Source organism: Rattus norvegicus, chromosome 15 (assembly GCF_036323735.1).
Source record: "Rattus norvegicus strain BN/NHsdMcwi chromosome 15, GRCr8, whole genome shotgun sequence".
NCBI classification, from domain to species: Eukaryota; Metazoa; Chordata; class Mammalia; order Rodentia; family Muridae; genus Rattus; species Rattus norvegicus.
Genome location: NC_086033.1, coordinates 54,807,674 through 54,824,291, shown reverse-complemented (window position 1 = coordinate 54,824,291; position 16,618 = coordinate 54,807,674). Strand labels below are relative to the sequence as shown.

The 16,618-nt window shown below is 39.2% G+C and overlaps 1 protein-coding gene and 1 long non-coding RNA gene across 3 annotated transcripts in view; one reads left to right on the top strand and one right to left on the bottom strand.

Annotated features, from left to right (window-relative positions):
* Positions 1 to 16,618, top strand: part of Rb1 (RB transcriptional corepressor 1) — a 131,132-nt gene that overhangs the window by 87,698 nt on the left and 26,816 nt on the right. The window contains exon 1 of one of the 2 annotated variants that reach the window (XM_063273967.1): positions 14,749 to 15,370. The exons of the other annotated variant lie outside the window; for it this stretch is intronic. The gene's annotated coding sequence lies outside the window, so the exon portion shown is untranslated. Of the gene's footprint in view, positions 1 to 14,748; positions 15,371 to 16,618 lie in introns of those variants that run through there. 2 annotated transcript variants of the gene reach the window in all.
* Positions 11,275 to 14,743, bottom strand: LOC134482150 (uncharacterized). The gene is made up of 2 exons (XR_010058203.1): positions 14,597 to 14,743; positions 11,275 to 11,554 (listed from the first exon to the last, which is right to left on the bottom strand). It is a non-coding gene; the product is annotated as an uncharacterized LOC134482150 (long non-coding RNA).

Here is a 16,618-nt window from a genome sequence, read left to right as displayed (position 1 = left end):
TCCTAGCATAAATTTTTGACCTTAGTCAAAACTAGTCTGTTTGCTGATGAGCAGATCATCATTCTTCAGAATCTCATCTGATCAGAAAGTCAGGATTTTGGTGCCCTGACCTACCACATACCTCCTTATTCTCTCCCTTTGGGATAGCATCCATCACTGAACCTGGAGTTAGGCTGGCAGATAGCAGTCCTAGTGATTCTGCTGTCTCTGCCCTCCCGTCACAGCGCTGGGCCTGTAGGCATAGCCGGACATACCTGACACTTACCCGGTAAGCCATTTCTCTAGTCCAGCCATTGTTTTCAGTTCTTTTTAGTAGTGCATATTTCTGTTTTTGCTACTGATAACAATTTTGTTTTGCCTCTTCATTTTCACTGCCACATTTTAAAATATACTCAGGCACTTTAGCTCTTAATTTCTAGTCCTGCTGTCTTTTAGTACCTCCTGCCAGCCTGTTATTGATAACTTAATGAATCAAGTATAGCTATTCACTTAGTCTCTTGTTTCCAAGAAGAATAATAAAGGAAATTACAATATTCAGAATAAATATACTGGGACTGGAGAGACGACTCAGTGGCTAAGAGCATGTCTATTCCTGCAGTAGATCCAGGATTAATTCCCAGTACTCACATGGGATGGTTTGCAAACACTCATAACTCCAATTCCAGCCTCTTCTGGCTACATCAGGCATGAATGTGATATACATGCATACATTCAGGCCAGCACGTATACACGTAAAAGTAAATAAATAAATCTTTAAAATAAATAAGTAAGGGACTGGAGAGATGTTCAGTGGTTAAGAGAATTGACTACTCTTCCAGAGGTTTTGAGTTCAATTCCCAGCACCCACATGGTGGCTCACAACGATCTGTAATGGGATCTGATGCCGTCTTCTGGTGCGTATGAAGATAGCAACTGTACATATATAACTAAATCTTTTAAAAATTAATAAATAAGTAAAATGTACTGTCCTCCTTGTTTTAGGATGTTGTGATCTGTAGATTGTACCTTATGGAAAGGAGTTGTAGACGAAGTCTGTATAGAAGGTTAATGATTTGCTGGATGTGGCAGGACATCCCTTTAATTTTTGCACCTAGGTGGGCGTGCTGGAAAGATGGCTCAGCGGTTAGGAACTTCCTGTTCTTTCAGAGGACAGCACCCACACTGCAGTTCACTACTGTCTAACTACAGTTCCAGGAGACCCAACACACATTTCTGACTCTGTAGGCATCACATGCACTTAGTGCACAGATATACAAGAAGGCAAAATACTCATACACGGGGGGAGGGGGGCTTCAAAAAAAAGAGTTACTACTTTAAGATCTGAGGACTGGAATGGCACTCTGTGTTGGAGTTCACTGTCAGCATGCATGAGGCCATGTGCTCAGTTTCCAGAGTCCCAGAAAGTGATTAAATGAAACTCTGAAAACGAGAAGCGTAAAAAACACCATTCTAAATAAATTCATTCTAAAAATTATTCCGTTTAAATGCAATAAATGTTAACGAAAATAAATCTCCAATAATAAAGTTATTTACACAGTGGTAAAATAAAAACCATATGGTAGTCTGAGACACAAAGGAAGGTATGTGATGACAGAAATCTGATAACATTTTATTTTAAAAGTGTGTATATGTTGCCTCCGTGTAGTAAACAACCATAAGAATATCAGGAAAGTCTCCTTTCCTCTCTGAAATGCACTGTGGATCTTCACATGTGTGTTCGTGCCTGTGATTTCCTGTTGACAAAAATACTTATCTACAAAGGACATTTCTTGTTAGCTTTGCTTTAGGAAAAGCACCAAATGTCTAGCTGATTCTGGCCAAACATATTATCAGTTGGTAGATTAACTATGTATGGTTCAGTGCTTGAGTGAAGCTTAACATTTTAGTGCAAAGGATCTGACTCCAGTGACCTTGAAATCTCCTTCCCTGGGAACTGGTTTCATTGACTTTCTGAGACTCTGAAACACCATGACTCAAAACACATAAGAAACACAGATCTGAAGGAGGATCTACAAGCCTGGCTAGCTGTTCTCCAAAAATACATGCATATAATCTCTGAAACGTTTGAAGGGTTTTCCTCTACAGAAAAATCAGAAGGAATCTAGACTGTCAGTTACTGGTATAGATTCTGTATGCATGAGTAAAGAATTGTGCTGTGGGCTTTAAGAAGAGACTGTGTACGTCTTTTTTTTTTCAGTGGGGTAGTGTGAAAATTCAGTGCAAAGAGCTCCCAGCAGAAAAGTAGGCCCTTCCTTCCCAGTCCTGTTCCTTCACTCCTGGGGGAGTCTGCTTCCTTGGCTGTAAAGAAAGGAATTAGGCTCTACAAAGTTCCCTTCCTGCTGCTTATTTGTTTCAGATTCCTTGAATTCTTTGAATGTTTAAGGTGCCATGTCGTGCTTTCTCACTCTTTGGTATCAGGGAGTCACATTTTATCCTTAAAGTTTAAGAATTTGTAATTTTGAAACTAGTTTGGACAAGAAATGTGTACCACGGGGAAGAGGGAACAAGAGGAAGAAATACGTGTTTTTAAGAGGCAGAATAAATGGGCCAAGTAGAAGTTCCTTTATACTCAGTAAACCAGCAGGAGGTACATTCTTACAGGGAAAGGCAGACTCCTTCTGGCACTCCTAATCCCAGCCAGTTAATTTGGTGAGACCTTAGTAGAACCACGGGAAGTCTGTAGCAGAGGTTGGGGGAGGTGCTGAACCAAGAGATATCAGTAAGGGCCCTGGCCTTTAAGAGGGTGATGACCCCTCTTCACCACCAGCCTCCCCGCCCCGCCATACTGTGAAGATATGAGGTCTCAGAGGGGGGTGAGGGTGGGGAGTCTAGTGGTTTGTGTCCATAATTTCAGCATGACACTGGCTAAAGTAGGAAGATGGGGACTGTTTGAAACCAGCCTAGGGGCTACATAATCAGTTCAAGGAACTACACGGGATCATCTTGTCTCAGAAAACAAAGGAGCTTCTCCAAGCATATCTTGAAGGCTCTAGAGGCAGTGTTCTCAATAATTAGTCCTGGCATAGTCTCATTAGAATAGTCCTTATATACCTTTCACATCTAAATATACAGAGAATTATTAATTCTTTGAGGAGTACTAAATAATCTAGTCCCACAGTAAATTCTTATAAGAACAGTACAGCGAATGCCTTGGCACATAAGGTGTAATTTGATAATGAAGTCCTAGCATATGATGACAGAATGGGTTGCAGCTTTCAGAATCTTCCAGCTACTCTGGAAGAAGTAAGAAATAATGGAATGACCAATTAACCTAGATTCTTAGTGACCTGGTTTTAACCATTGGTACTAAAAATCCAGTTTTTATCAAGTAATTCAATTTCTGTTATAGTTGTAAAAGTTGTAGACAGGTAATATGGAATTAGATCTTTAAAATCTTTTTTTATCTTAGCCTTCTGTTTTAAAATTTCAAAAAGAAAAAAATTGCAACTGAAGAAACTTTAATTTATAGTTCTGATTTCTTAGGATTGCCCAGTGGTAGAGGATGACAAGCCAGAACTAAAACAGGCCGTCACTTTATAAGTAGTGAGCCCAGGTCGTTATACATGCTTGTCAAGTGAAAAAAGTATGTTCTGTATGTGAATAATGGAAAGAACTCTAATCTTGAAATAAAAGGATTTTTTGGTCCTTAAATTTGGACTTGTACCTTGGACAAAAATCTATCCTAACCATGCCCTTCTTAGTAGACAATTTTTAGAACAAAATGAAATGAAATAAATTTTGATTATAAAACACACATGCACACGCACACATACATGCACATCAAAAAACAAAAACATCGGGGTTGGGGATTTAGCTCAGTGGTAGAGCGCTTGCCTAGCAAACGCAAGGCCCTGGGTTCGGTCCCCAGCTCTGAAAAAAAGAAAGAAAAAAAACCATCTAGTACAGATGCAGTAAGCCTCAGTGCCCTAATCTTTCAGATACAGCTTATGTTGTGAGATGACATAGAGCAATAAGCTCTTTTTCATTACTTTTTATTAAGTAGAGAAGAGTTCCTGTGCTTCGTGCATGCCAGAAGAAGAAACGGCCCCAAGTGATGCCTTGTCTACACTGTTAGTTGTGATCATGGGTTACAGAAGCCAGTCTTAGAGTAGACAAGAGATTTGCCTTATGAGAAAGACTGAGGAACTGAGTACCTCACACACTGGACTAGTTAGAACTCTAGTGTTGTAATAGGACTTCATCCTAGAGCCTGAGAGCAGCCTGTTTAAGCACATTACAGAGTGCTGTTCTGTCATCCCACCCTCCCCCATTGAGTCCAATTGCTTAAGTCACTCAGTCACAGTTGAAGAAGCCGTGTGTGAGGAACAGATTCTTCAGCCACAGTTGTTTATTGCCGGAGCTGGAACTGCAATTTCTTGGGGTATCATGTGGCTTCCAATTGCTCTTTTTCCTGATGACACTGGAAATTTAGATCAAAGTTTAAGCAAAGAATACACAGAGAAATCATGTCTCCAAAAACTAGAAAGGAAAAAAAAAGAGCTGAAAATTGTAAGAGAAAACTCATTTAGAACAACAGCAAAATACTTCAGGAATGAAGCTAAACTGGGATGTTGGAAAAACATAGCAGGCTGCACTCTGACTAAAGGCTTGGCGGACACTTGGGTAGGTGAGAGACAGTTGTCATGCAGTGAATCTCTAAGTAAAACTCCACTCTGAAAATTCCAGTAGGCTTTTAGTACATGGCCTCTAACTTAGTTACCTCTTGGAAATGTATGCGATTATATAATCTAGCTGTTTCATTTCTAAGACAGAGTTTTCTCCCTTCCTAATTTGTGTTGAATACCAATAGTACCTTAATCTAAACTATGTATTATCAGTCTTTTAATAAGTCAAAAGTAGAATCTTGTCTACTTTGCATTTAATTCTGAGTTGAACTAAGAATTGGACCCTAGAGTCTGGAATCTGGAGTAATTTAATATCATTTTAGCTTTTCAAGTCAGTGGAGAAATGAACTGGGCACACTGCTGCATGTCTGTAATCTCAGCATTTGAGAGGCAGAAGCAGAGATTGAAGCTCAGAATCATCCTTTGCTGCATAATGAGTTGAAGGCCAGCTTGGGCTACATGATACTCGGGGTGGGGGGAATATGAAAGAAGGTAGATATCAACTATTCTTTATACCAAAACAAATTCTGACTCTGTCAATAATTTCAGTAAAATATTCCCTTAAAAGTGACTTCTGGGGCCCAAAGAGAAGGCTCAAACTTAAGAGCACTTATTCTTCCAGAGGACCTGATTTGGATTTTTAGAACCTGAGCGAGGAAGCCTTTGTACTGGGAGAGCTATAGAGAGAGAGGTTGCAGAAAGAGCGAGCCAGAGAAGGAGAGTCAGAAGATCAGATCTAACAGATTGCCAGAGTTAATTTAATGCAGAGTGTTCAGTCAGAGGCCACTAGGAAGCCAGGTTCAGTCAGTTACATAGAGAGGAGTTTGAGCAGAAACAGCAGAGTTGAACGAGCCAGCCAGAGCTCCGAAAGAACCAGAAAGGGTGATTTATTCAGCAGTAAGTCTGAGAAGCTGAAAACATTGCAGAACTAGAATACATTGTATGGCTGCTAGAAGCTTCCAGGACTAGGCCTAGGTTAGCAGATAGAGGCAGTAGCTCAGAGATGACAATTGCACCAGGCAAATAAAAGATACTTTTACACTGAGGAGATGACTCATCCTTAAGAGCACTGACTGCTTTTCCAGAGTACCCAGGTTTGATTCCTAGCACTCACAGGGCAGTTTACAACCATCTGTAACTCTAGTTCCAGGAAAATAGTGCCCTCTTCTGGCCTCTGTGGCACCAGGCATACATGGGGTGTGCAAACAAAACAACACCATACACAGAAAATAATAATAAAAAAGAGCTCACAAAAATTGGGGGAAAGCAGTACAATTTAAAAAATAGGAATGTTGTTCAGTGCAGGGCAGTGGTGGGACTCTCGTCTAGATAGTTTGGCAGCCTGGGTCAGGTCGTCACCTTAAGTCCGAGTGGTGAGTAGTACTAACTGCTCTTCCACATCACCCACATCAGGGGGCTCACATCTGCTTGTAACTCCAGCTTCCAGGATCTGAACATTTTTCTTTTAAATTATTTAAGATAATAATTAAACCAATTATAATATAAAACAAAAACAGAGGTCTAAATAAGCATGTCACTTTATCCTTAACTTAAAAGTAGTTTTTAGTACTCAAATGCAGAATTTTTATCTTTAAAAGTTTTTACCTTCAAAAAAGAAAGTGAGTAAATACTGCAATTTTAAATAGATGACTTTTTAAGATCTAATTATATGAGCTCTGTTCCAGATATAATTAAAACCAGAAACATAATTTGACTTTAGGCATTTGGGCTCTTAATCTACTTAGACCCAGGGAAGGTAGGTGACTAGCTCTTTACAGATAGGAACACTCTAAGGTCTAGGAGTATTGGTGAGGCTCTGAGTCATTGGTCATCCCAAGTCACAGCAAAAGGTCCATGAGCACTTTTATTAGTCTGACACTATAATTACTTTAATCAACAGATTCCAATTCTTAGGAAACATGAGGATTTCCTATCAATAGCAGATGTTGCCAGTACTGCCTCACATGGGCTAAAAACAAAGGAGCGGAAGGAGAGGCTCTCAGAGCCTAGCTTTTGTTGTTTCAGTTAAACACAAGTGGGCCCTTTGACCTGGCCAATAAAGCTTGCTGGGTTGTTGTCCTGATCACATACATAGGAAAACAGGACATGTACTTAAAAAGTCTTTCCTGCCGGGTTAGGGTGTTGCTCAGTGTCCAAGGCCCCTGTCCCCAGCACCACAGAATAACAAAACACAACCTTTCCTGCCATGTTCTTCGTCTGTTCACTGGTTTTGTTCATCAGCATCAATATTGACTCTGTGCCAGCTGCTTTCCCAGGTGCTGGGAGCAGCGCTGCTGAGTAAACAAAAGTGGAGTCTGTCGTGGGGGTGGGTATCAGCAGGTAAACAAACACGCGGGCGTGCAAAAATCTGTCGCTGCTCCAGGAAGATGCTCAAAAACGCTTTGAAACAAGGGGAGTGGGAACAGACGAAATAAAACGGTGGCTTATGCCTGTCTCAGGAAGTTAACTTTAGCTGGTCTGTCCCTGTGAAAGGCTGATCCAATTCATATTGTCCAGCTTTCTCTCATAAATGCATCCACTTCTAAAGATTTTCACAGCAACTGGAAATTTCCAGCACATTTTGTTTTGAGACAGGGTTTTTCTGAAGTGGGCCAGGCTGCCCTTGAACCTCTTTTGCCTACCTCTGCCTCCTTTGCGCTGGAATTAAAGCCACAGCCCTGACTAGAAAATTCTTTTTTCTTTTCTTTTCTTTTCTTTTCTTTTCTTTTCTTTTCTTTTCTTTTCTTTTCTTTTCTTTCTTTCTTCCTCTTCCTCTTCCTCTTCCTCACCTTCCTGTTCTTCCTCCTCCTCTTCTTCCTCCTCCTCCTCCTTCTCCTCCTCCTCCTTCTCCTCCTCCTCCTCCTCCTTCTCCTCCTCCTTCTCCTCCTCCTCCTTATTTTTTCTGAGACAAGGTTTCTCTGTGTAGCTAGGGCTGTCCTTGAATTTACACTGTAGACCGGGTTGACCTCAAACTCAGAGATTGGCCTCTATGCTGGGATTAAAGGCCTGCACCACTACCACCTAGCAGAAAGTTTTAAATAGCATTTCCATTTGATAAATTTAGCATATCTACTTCGGAGTTCTGTTTTAAATGACATCTCATAATTGAAGAAAGGTCCTTACCTTGTTCATCAAACTATTACTACTTCAAAAGAGTGAATTCCAGGACACCCAGAGCTATGTAGAGAACCTCTCTCCCCTTACCATCACCCCACAAATCACCCCATGTTAATTGTTTCATTACACGTCAGATCTCTCGTGACTTTTCCCTGTTCAGTCATTAAGGTTTTCTCTGTTGCCCTTTGGTGATTTGGGTATACCCTATTGCCTTAAGTGCTCCATTGTGCCCTGTGCACAGTGTCCCTGAAACCAGCATCATCTATAGCATTTATTAACTGTATTCTGTCCCAACTATGCTTGGGTGAACACTCAGGATCTTTTTTTTTAACTTTGTTTTATATAATTCATTTTTATTTTGTATTCATTGGTGTTTTGCCTGAATGTATAGCAGTGTAAGGGTATCAGATCCTGGAGTTACAGACAGTTGTGAGTTGACATGTGGGTGCTGAGAACTGAACCCAGGTCCTCTGGAAGAAGGACCTTCAGGGCTCTTAACCACTGATTCATTGCTCTAGTCCAACATTCAGGATTTTACATTAGTATCCTCCGTGTCCTTTCTCCATGATAACATGATAGTCTAATTTTATATCAACCTTCTGATTCTGTTTGCCTTTTAGAAACAACCCCTGGCTTTCCTATGTTCTAGTATGACCATTCCCTGACCACATTGAGCTGCCTGAATCTGTGACTTTTCCTTTCTCTCGTCCACCAAATTGCTTAGCATGATATCTTCCATTGAATGTTTACTTTTCCCTGAGAATGATTTTTTTTAATTACTTTGTATATGATGTATATTATGTATGTGTTTGATACAGGCACATGTACCCCAGTGCATACTAGGAGATAAGGTTTGAAAGGGAACATTATTTTTTGTGTATAATCTTAGAAAAAAACTTTATTTATTTATTTATTTATTTATTTATTTATTTATTTAGTTAGTTAGTTAGTTAGTTAGTTAGTTAGAGACAAAGTCTTCCTACATAGCCCTGGCTGTCTTAGAACTTCTTACATAGACCTTGCTGGTCTCCAATTCACAGAGATTCTTCTGCCTCCAATGCGTCTTTCAAACTCTGTCTTACCATGAATTCCTCAAAATAATTTTTAACTCCTATTTTTCTCAACAATATGAGAAGTGACTGAGTTAATGTATGACATGAAGATGCATGGTAGCTAGGACTCAGTACCTATTGGGGAAATGCCCAGAATGTTGCCTGTGAAATCTTTTTACCTGCAGACCTGCACAAAAAAGTCTACTTACTTAATTTTGTGGTTATATAGCCATGTGCTTTTCTTTTTATGAGTAGATATTCTTGGAAAGTAGGAAAATATGCTTTGTTGTCTCAAAAGAGTTAAGAATCATTCAAAATCACTATGAACTCAGGAACATATTAAACCATCTGGGATCAGAAGCAGTAAAAGCTATGGAGAATGTACATTTAAAAGGAGAGTGTTGGGTTCTGTTCCCTTGCTTTGTAATATAGAAAGGGCTTCTCAGGCTCTAGAGATAGCTTCGTAATTAAGAACATGTATAAAAGACCCAAGCTCAATTCTAGCATCCATATCAGACAGCTCAAAACTGCTTGTAAGTCTGTCTCCAGGGGATGCCTCTAACCTCAGGCACAGATACATGCATATATACGCATAAGTAAATAATAATATTTTTTTAGAAAAAGAAAGGGAGCAACTCACGGTACCACTAGAGATGAATCTGACAAGAATTTTTGCCACTATTAAGTGTATCATAAAGTATAGTGTACTTAAATGAGACAGTTCAAAATTACTAGTGAGTTATATGGAATCTGGTGATGACATCATTTAAAACAATTTTAAAGTGTGCGTGCATGCATGTGCAGAGTATATTGACACTAAACATATGCTCTCCCTTTGAATTCCACCCCTTGGTGAATTCAACTTTGTTAAATTTTTATGTCTATATTGTTTCTTGTGTGTGTGTGTGTGTGTGTGTGTGTGTGTGTGTGTGTGTGTGTGCGCGCGCGCCTTTGTCCAAAGGAACCAAAGAATAGATGAGATAAATACAAGATACTATCAGTAACTATGCTGAATGCAGCTAGTCTAAGAGCAACCCAATTAAAATCTTAACAGAACAGGAACTGGAAAGATGGCTCAGTGGTTAAGAGTATACTGTTCTTCCAGAGGCCCCCCATGGTGTTTTTTGGCACCCACATAGTGGCCTACACTAATCCATAACTCCAGTTTGAGGGGCTCATATGCCTCTTTCTGAACTCTGTGGATACCTGGCACCACACATGGTGTGCATATGTACTTGCAGGCAAAATAATAATATACATAAAATAAATCTAACAATCTTGTCATAGTAGGTAAAAAGCAAAGCCTACTTTATGCCCGTTTTAAATACAGAGACACAAATATGCTAAAGGAATGAATCGAGTTTAGAAGCCTGAGTGAAACCAAGAATTACTAAGGACAGTTCTCATGTTTGTAGAGAGATCAGGTGATTGATAATATTGCTGCCCTAGCAGTTACTGTCAGAATCAGAGCTGGTTAGTGGTAAAGGGAGTGAATGTTCCTGTTCATGTTTGGACGTGTTATAGAGGAGACATTTGTGACATATTCACATGGGAACCTTTAGTATCCAACTTGAAATGTAGACCTGGAATCCGAAAGAGTACTTTAGTCCTCAATGTATATTTGGAAATATATAGATATAGTTAAAGTCATGACAGCAGTTCTAGCGCTATATATATATATGTATATATATATATATATATATACATATATATATATATATACATATATTTTTTTCATCCCCACCCCCGCTAGAGGAACATCACTATTAAATAACCAGAGAAATAAATGGAAAAGAACTAGCAGAAAGGCCAAGGCCAGAAGTTTTCTATTTTCTATTCTAGTTTCCTTTTGTGAGGCAAAACAGTCTTAGAACTTGGCTCAGGATAGTACAAAAACATTTCCTGAAATGTACATCCAATAATATTCCTTAAAACACGCAGCAAACAATAGCAGTTCCTGCTGTAGCTCCCCATTGTTAGGTTTTCTACAGCACCAGAGGCTTCACCTTTACTTGGGCAATCAGAAGCTCTTTTAGGAGCATTTTGTCTGAATAGTCTTGACATCCTTTCATCTCAGGAGGAGTTTGTGCTTGCTTTAGAAATGTATGCTAGTTATGGGAGGTCATTTAGAATGCACTTAAAGCTTCCATTTTTCTGCCAGTATTGTTTATTTGATGAGATTCACACTAACTCTCCTGACAGTGAGAATCTGGTTTTCTTCACAGGATTAGGTACCAAAGCAACAAATGTGTAGAGAGCGATTATGCTGACAGCTAGTTTAAGCAGGTAAGCATGTCATGAGGCAGCTCGCCTGAGTCTGGAGAAAGCTGCTCCCTGAGCGCTGAGTAGCAACAGTGCTACAGAGAAAAGTACCAGTGTTTGATACTGGTATATAAAGTGTATTACATCTTTCTTCATAGTGTTTTTAAAAATAAAATATTAGCTGTATTAGTTATTGAGTGAGGTATTAGTTATCTATTGGCAATTAAAACAGCAAAGATTTATTATCATATGAATTTCTGAAGGTCAGGAGGCACCATAGCTGTGTGCTTTTGGCTCCTATTTTTTCTTGAGAGATCTTGAAGTTGCCCGCCAGCTTCACAGCCAGCTATCGAGCTTTTATGACTTTACTGGAATTGGAGAATTGGCTTCGAGGTTTGCTTCCATGGCTGTTGGCATTGGCGGATGGCCAGGGGCTTTACTGCTTTGCCGTGTGCGGCTCTCTCTCCATAACTGCTTGCTAGATGGTCACTTGTTCCCCTATCCCAGAAGCAGGATAGATGAAGATGGAAACTGTCAGTTTCTAATAAGCTGACCTTAGATGCTACATGCTATGGTTACACAGACCAACCCTGACACATGTTAGGGTGGGTGATCTGTAAATACACAAACGTGTGAAGAATCATGTTAGAAGTTATTTGTTAGGAGCCAAAGTGTGAGTAGCCATGTGAGTGCAAACCTTGAATCTGACAGAAAAAAAAAAAGAAGTTATTTGTTGACCCTGGAAGCCAGCTGTGAAGGTTGCATGCTTTGTCAGCTAGACAGCAAATTCTGTCATCAGTTTTCTTGTTTGTGCCTTGATATATTTAACTTATTCTACAATGTAGCTATGTTACTCACTAATGCTCTAAAAGTATTACTGAATACTTCATATATCAGAGCCTGGGGTTTTATTTTGAAGATCCTTTCATAGTCTCATGCAGGCCTTGTTCACCACCTCCTTAAATACCCTTAAGTAAGTTTATCATTTCTTGTTACCATGTTATGCAGTCTGTGCTTTAGTTTTGTGGAACTGATCATTTCTTTCTTAAGGGCTATGTGCTGGGTGCCATTTTAACGTAGCATTGGTCTCACCTTCCAGCACCATGATGCCTAGACAGGCTCCAGAACTCAGAACTAAATGAATCTCTTTTAAAATTACCTAGCCTTAGGGATTTCATTGTAAAATGGACCTATTTTTCTTATTTTATTAATGAACTACATGAAGTTTCTCTCTAAGATCATAGTTCCTCTTCTGCTTCTTAGCCTTCAATTTCTTGATTTTTACTTAAAATGACTTAGTCTTTCTTTGGGATTTGCCTTAGGCATAAAGTCTAAGTTCTTTTCCCTAACACATCTGATGTGAGTTAGATATTTCTCTGCTGTGACTGGCTTTGGCATCCATATAATAGGTAAACCGAGGCAGGCAGCCATTCATTCAGGGTCAGTGCTTAGAGCTGCTGATGGGGTGGATCTAGATACCTACAGGAGCGGCTGCCAAAGGCAACCAATGTTTGGAGAAGCTGCTTAGCTTTTCTCTGAGGGAACAAAGCTTAATTTACTGGGACTGGCACTCTCTGTGGCCAGCAGAAAAAAACAAACTCTTAACAGGGGGCCAGTGAGAAAGAGAAGGAAAGAGAAAAACATACACACATATTTTGAGTGGATGAAACAAAAAGCAGAGTCCTATAACTTTATACACACGAATCTATACACACATGCATACATACATACATACATACATATATACAATGCATTCATACATACAGAACTACAGAAAGACATATATACATTTATACATAAAATGGTTAGAGCACTATAGAGAGACATATACTCATTTGCACATACAATGTTTAGAGCAAAGCTTCAGCAAGCAGGCTCCAAGAATTTCACACATACACATAGTTAATGGAATGAACAATGTTCTAGCCCCATACTTTAGTTTTTCTTCCATAGTTTGTATACCCCAACACAATCTTATAAGCAGTATAAAATGACAATGTAATTACATTTTAGTTTTCTTTTAGCAAATGATTATAGAAAGCCAGTGTGTTCCTGAATACCTTTACAAAAAATAACATTATGTAGTACAAAACAAAAACAAAAAACAAATATTCCCTAAAACCAACATACATTTGTAGCTAAGCAACTTGTTACAGAGTAACAAAGTGTAAGCAGGCACCATAGCTTTCTCAGCCAGTTCCGCTTCCTGCACAGCAACAAATTACAGTTGAAAAGAAAGGAGTAATTATTATTTACCTTTAAAAGTAATCTTGTAAGACTCTTAAAGTCACAAATCTAAACTCGGTCATATCTACCTTAAATCCTCAGAATGCATATCTACTCATCAGCAATTTTTAATAAATCGTATTAGGAAGCTGAGGGCAAACATGGGTGTAAGAAGTCAATCGTCACCATTCCAGCCTCAGTGAGAGTCACATCAGCCAGAGATGCCATTGTTCTTGTTCCCTGACCTTAAAGCATCGCTTGCTTAACTAATAAGAGAGTGCCTTTCTGAACTTCAACTTGTTCCCTATGATTTTCTACATCAGAGCCAGTAGTAAAAACATCTCAACCTATTCACTAACAATTTTATTTCTCGCAAGGTTTTCTAAGGGTGGTATTCATTGCTGACAATCTATGTCTAAGTTCTTTCCTAGGGTGATAATTAAATCATTAATCCAACAACAATGCCTAAAAGAAACCAAACATTATTATGGTGAATGCCAGAGAAGCCGCCCAACGAGGGACTGAAAATTCCCTTAAAGTTTTCATATAATTCTTAGATTAAGAGAGCTGTGAGGGCAGCAACCGAGCAAAGCTCCCCAAAAGCGTAACACCTCAGCCCTGGGGTGCATACACCAAGGCTCACCGGCATGGTTGGGTTAAGCTGTGGGCCACATTCCGTAAGGTCTAAAATCATTTGTCCTTCCTCCTGCTTGGCCCTCAGCACTTCTCCTTGGACTTTTATATACCCATACATTTTAATATTGTGAAATTTACTGCTTAGGCTTGATATTTTTATTTACCAATCTCTTTTCTGTATTAGACTATAAACTGTATCATAAAAGCTAAAAAACAAAAGAAAAATCCAGAGCCTCTAGAGTCAAATAGCTTTAGGCCAAATTCTGGCTCTGTCACTCACTATGCCTAGCAGTTTACTCTTAGCTAAAACAACAGTAAAAGAAATGATATCTTCTCTTAGAGTTTTATATGGGAATAAAACAATGTAAGTAAGACTGGAGAAATGACTCAGTGGTTAAGAGCACTGACTACTCTTCCAGAGGTGCTGAGTCCAATTCCCAGCAACCACATGGTGGCTCACACCATCTGTAATGGGATCTGATGCCCTCTTCTGGTGTGTCTGAGCACAGCTACAGTGTACTCATAAATAAGAAATAAATCTTTTAAAAAAAATGTAACATAATTGGTGCCTCACTATAGCATTGGGGCAGAATTACTGATTGTTTATATGTGCAACATTCTGTACCTACGTTAGTTTTTTTTTTATCTCTTACAAAGTACTAGAGAAAATCAACTTACATGGACTAAAGTTTACTTTGACTCATGGTTCAAAGGTTGCATCTCGATTATTTTGAGTCTTGTTGCTGGACAGAGTATCGAAGCCATGAATACATAACGCAGGAAGCTTCTATATTGTGCTGACCAGGAGACAGAGGGAAGAAGGTGCCGGGATTCACATCTTAGAAACCTCACTTCCTGCCACTAGGCCACACCCCTTAAGGCTTTACCATCTCCCAATAGTGCCACAGGTGGAGACTAATTCTGAACATGAACATTTGGGACACATCCCAGATCCAACTGTAATGGTATTTAATGGAGATCGCAGTTAAGAGGCAGGAATTATTTGAGGAAATTTCTCTAATTGTGGTCATTGAATCATCAGATGTTTGTCTAAGCTATTTGTGACTCCTCTTAGTGACAGCATTAATGATGGACAGCTCGTGTCTTCTCATTTCAGCAGCGCAAGCATGTTCATTCCAGACTGTTGGCTGCCCTCCGTGTGCTTCCTCATTCCCTCACAACTTTCTCTTCCCTTTCCCCATGTTTGGTCAACTGTCCTTTGCTTTCATCACACTCTAACTTCCTTTCAAGACCGTTCATGCCTTGTTCCCTTTTTAATGTCTGCTTCTCACACTGTCAGTTCCCCTTAAAGTATTAATTCCCTACACTGTGAGTCTACTCATTGTGCAGATATTTGTTCTTATTTCATAGCACTTTCTGAATTTGTAACCACGAAGTTCTTGCAAGATTACTGTCTGTCTCTTCTCACTAGACTCTTCACAAAGCTGACGGGTAGGAAGCATTGTCTGTTTGCTGGCCACTGTCCTACCGCTTCACATGTGCTTGCTCTTAGCTCACAACCTGATGGCTTGCTGTTGAAGAGAATTTCTTCTTACTCTAGGTTACACAGAATTCTTCATAGTATTTCTTGGTGCTTTACTCTAAAGAAAGCATATGGAAGTCACTCTGAAACAGTTGACATGCTCATATTTTGTGGATATGATGCATATTATTATTTGACCAGTATTGTGGGGTAGGATTCTAAGAAAATAGATGGGTGGGGTTTTTTGTTTGTTTGTTTGTTTTTGTTTTGTTTTGTTTTGTTTTTGAGGCTGTATTTCACTGTATAGGTGTAACTAATCTGGAACTCACTGTGTACTCCAGGCTGGCCTGGAGCTCACAGAGATCTATCTCCCTCTGTTGGGATTAAAGGAGTGCACCACCACACCTGGTTTTAAAGTATATTTAAGGGATTTAGAAGAGTATATAACTAAGAAAGTTTCTTTTTTAACCATATTCTTACTTTAAAGTAAAATTAATGTCAAAGCACTTAGAGAACTTTAATCTTATCACTTTATCAGTTTATTCAGTAAATGCTTATTTAGCCCCACTATTTGCAAAGCAGTTTTAAACGTTAGAACTAACTGTTATGAGCTGCCAAAACCCATGCTTTTCTCCATCTTGTATTTTAATAGAGATAGTTAATAAGCAAAGAAACAAAGATAGTGACAAGTAATGACCAATGCTGTAAGATGGGGACATTTATGGGTGACAAGGTGTGGGAGGTACACTCTCCTAACAAGCTGCTTGGAGAAAGCTTCACTTTGAGGTGCTGTTTGAACAAATGTGAACAGTAATGTGGGTTGAGCCTTGGAACGCTCTGGGGAAAGAGTATCCAAGACAGGGAAGGAGCAAGCACAGAAGGGGTGTTTGGTTTTGTTGTCGGATGATTGGAAATGATTACCCACGCTGTGCATAGACATAAAGTGAAGATGCTGAGTGAAGGACCATACTTCTGGATAAAGCAGACATTTGTACTTGGTGGATGGATAGATAACTTGGCTTATGTTTACAACTGAAAGATTGGTTATCCTTTGTAAATGGCCTTTATAAAGATCTGTAGCCATAGAATCATTAAATACCTTTATGACACTTTGTGTTAGACACTAAGTGTCTAAATTCTTATCATTACATCATCTGAATTCACAATACTGTGATTTAGATAATAGTACCCAAATATCTCTACTTATAATTAAAAAA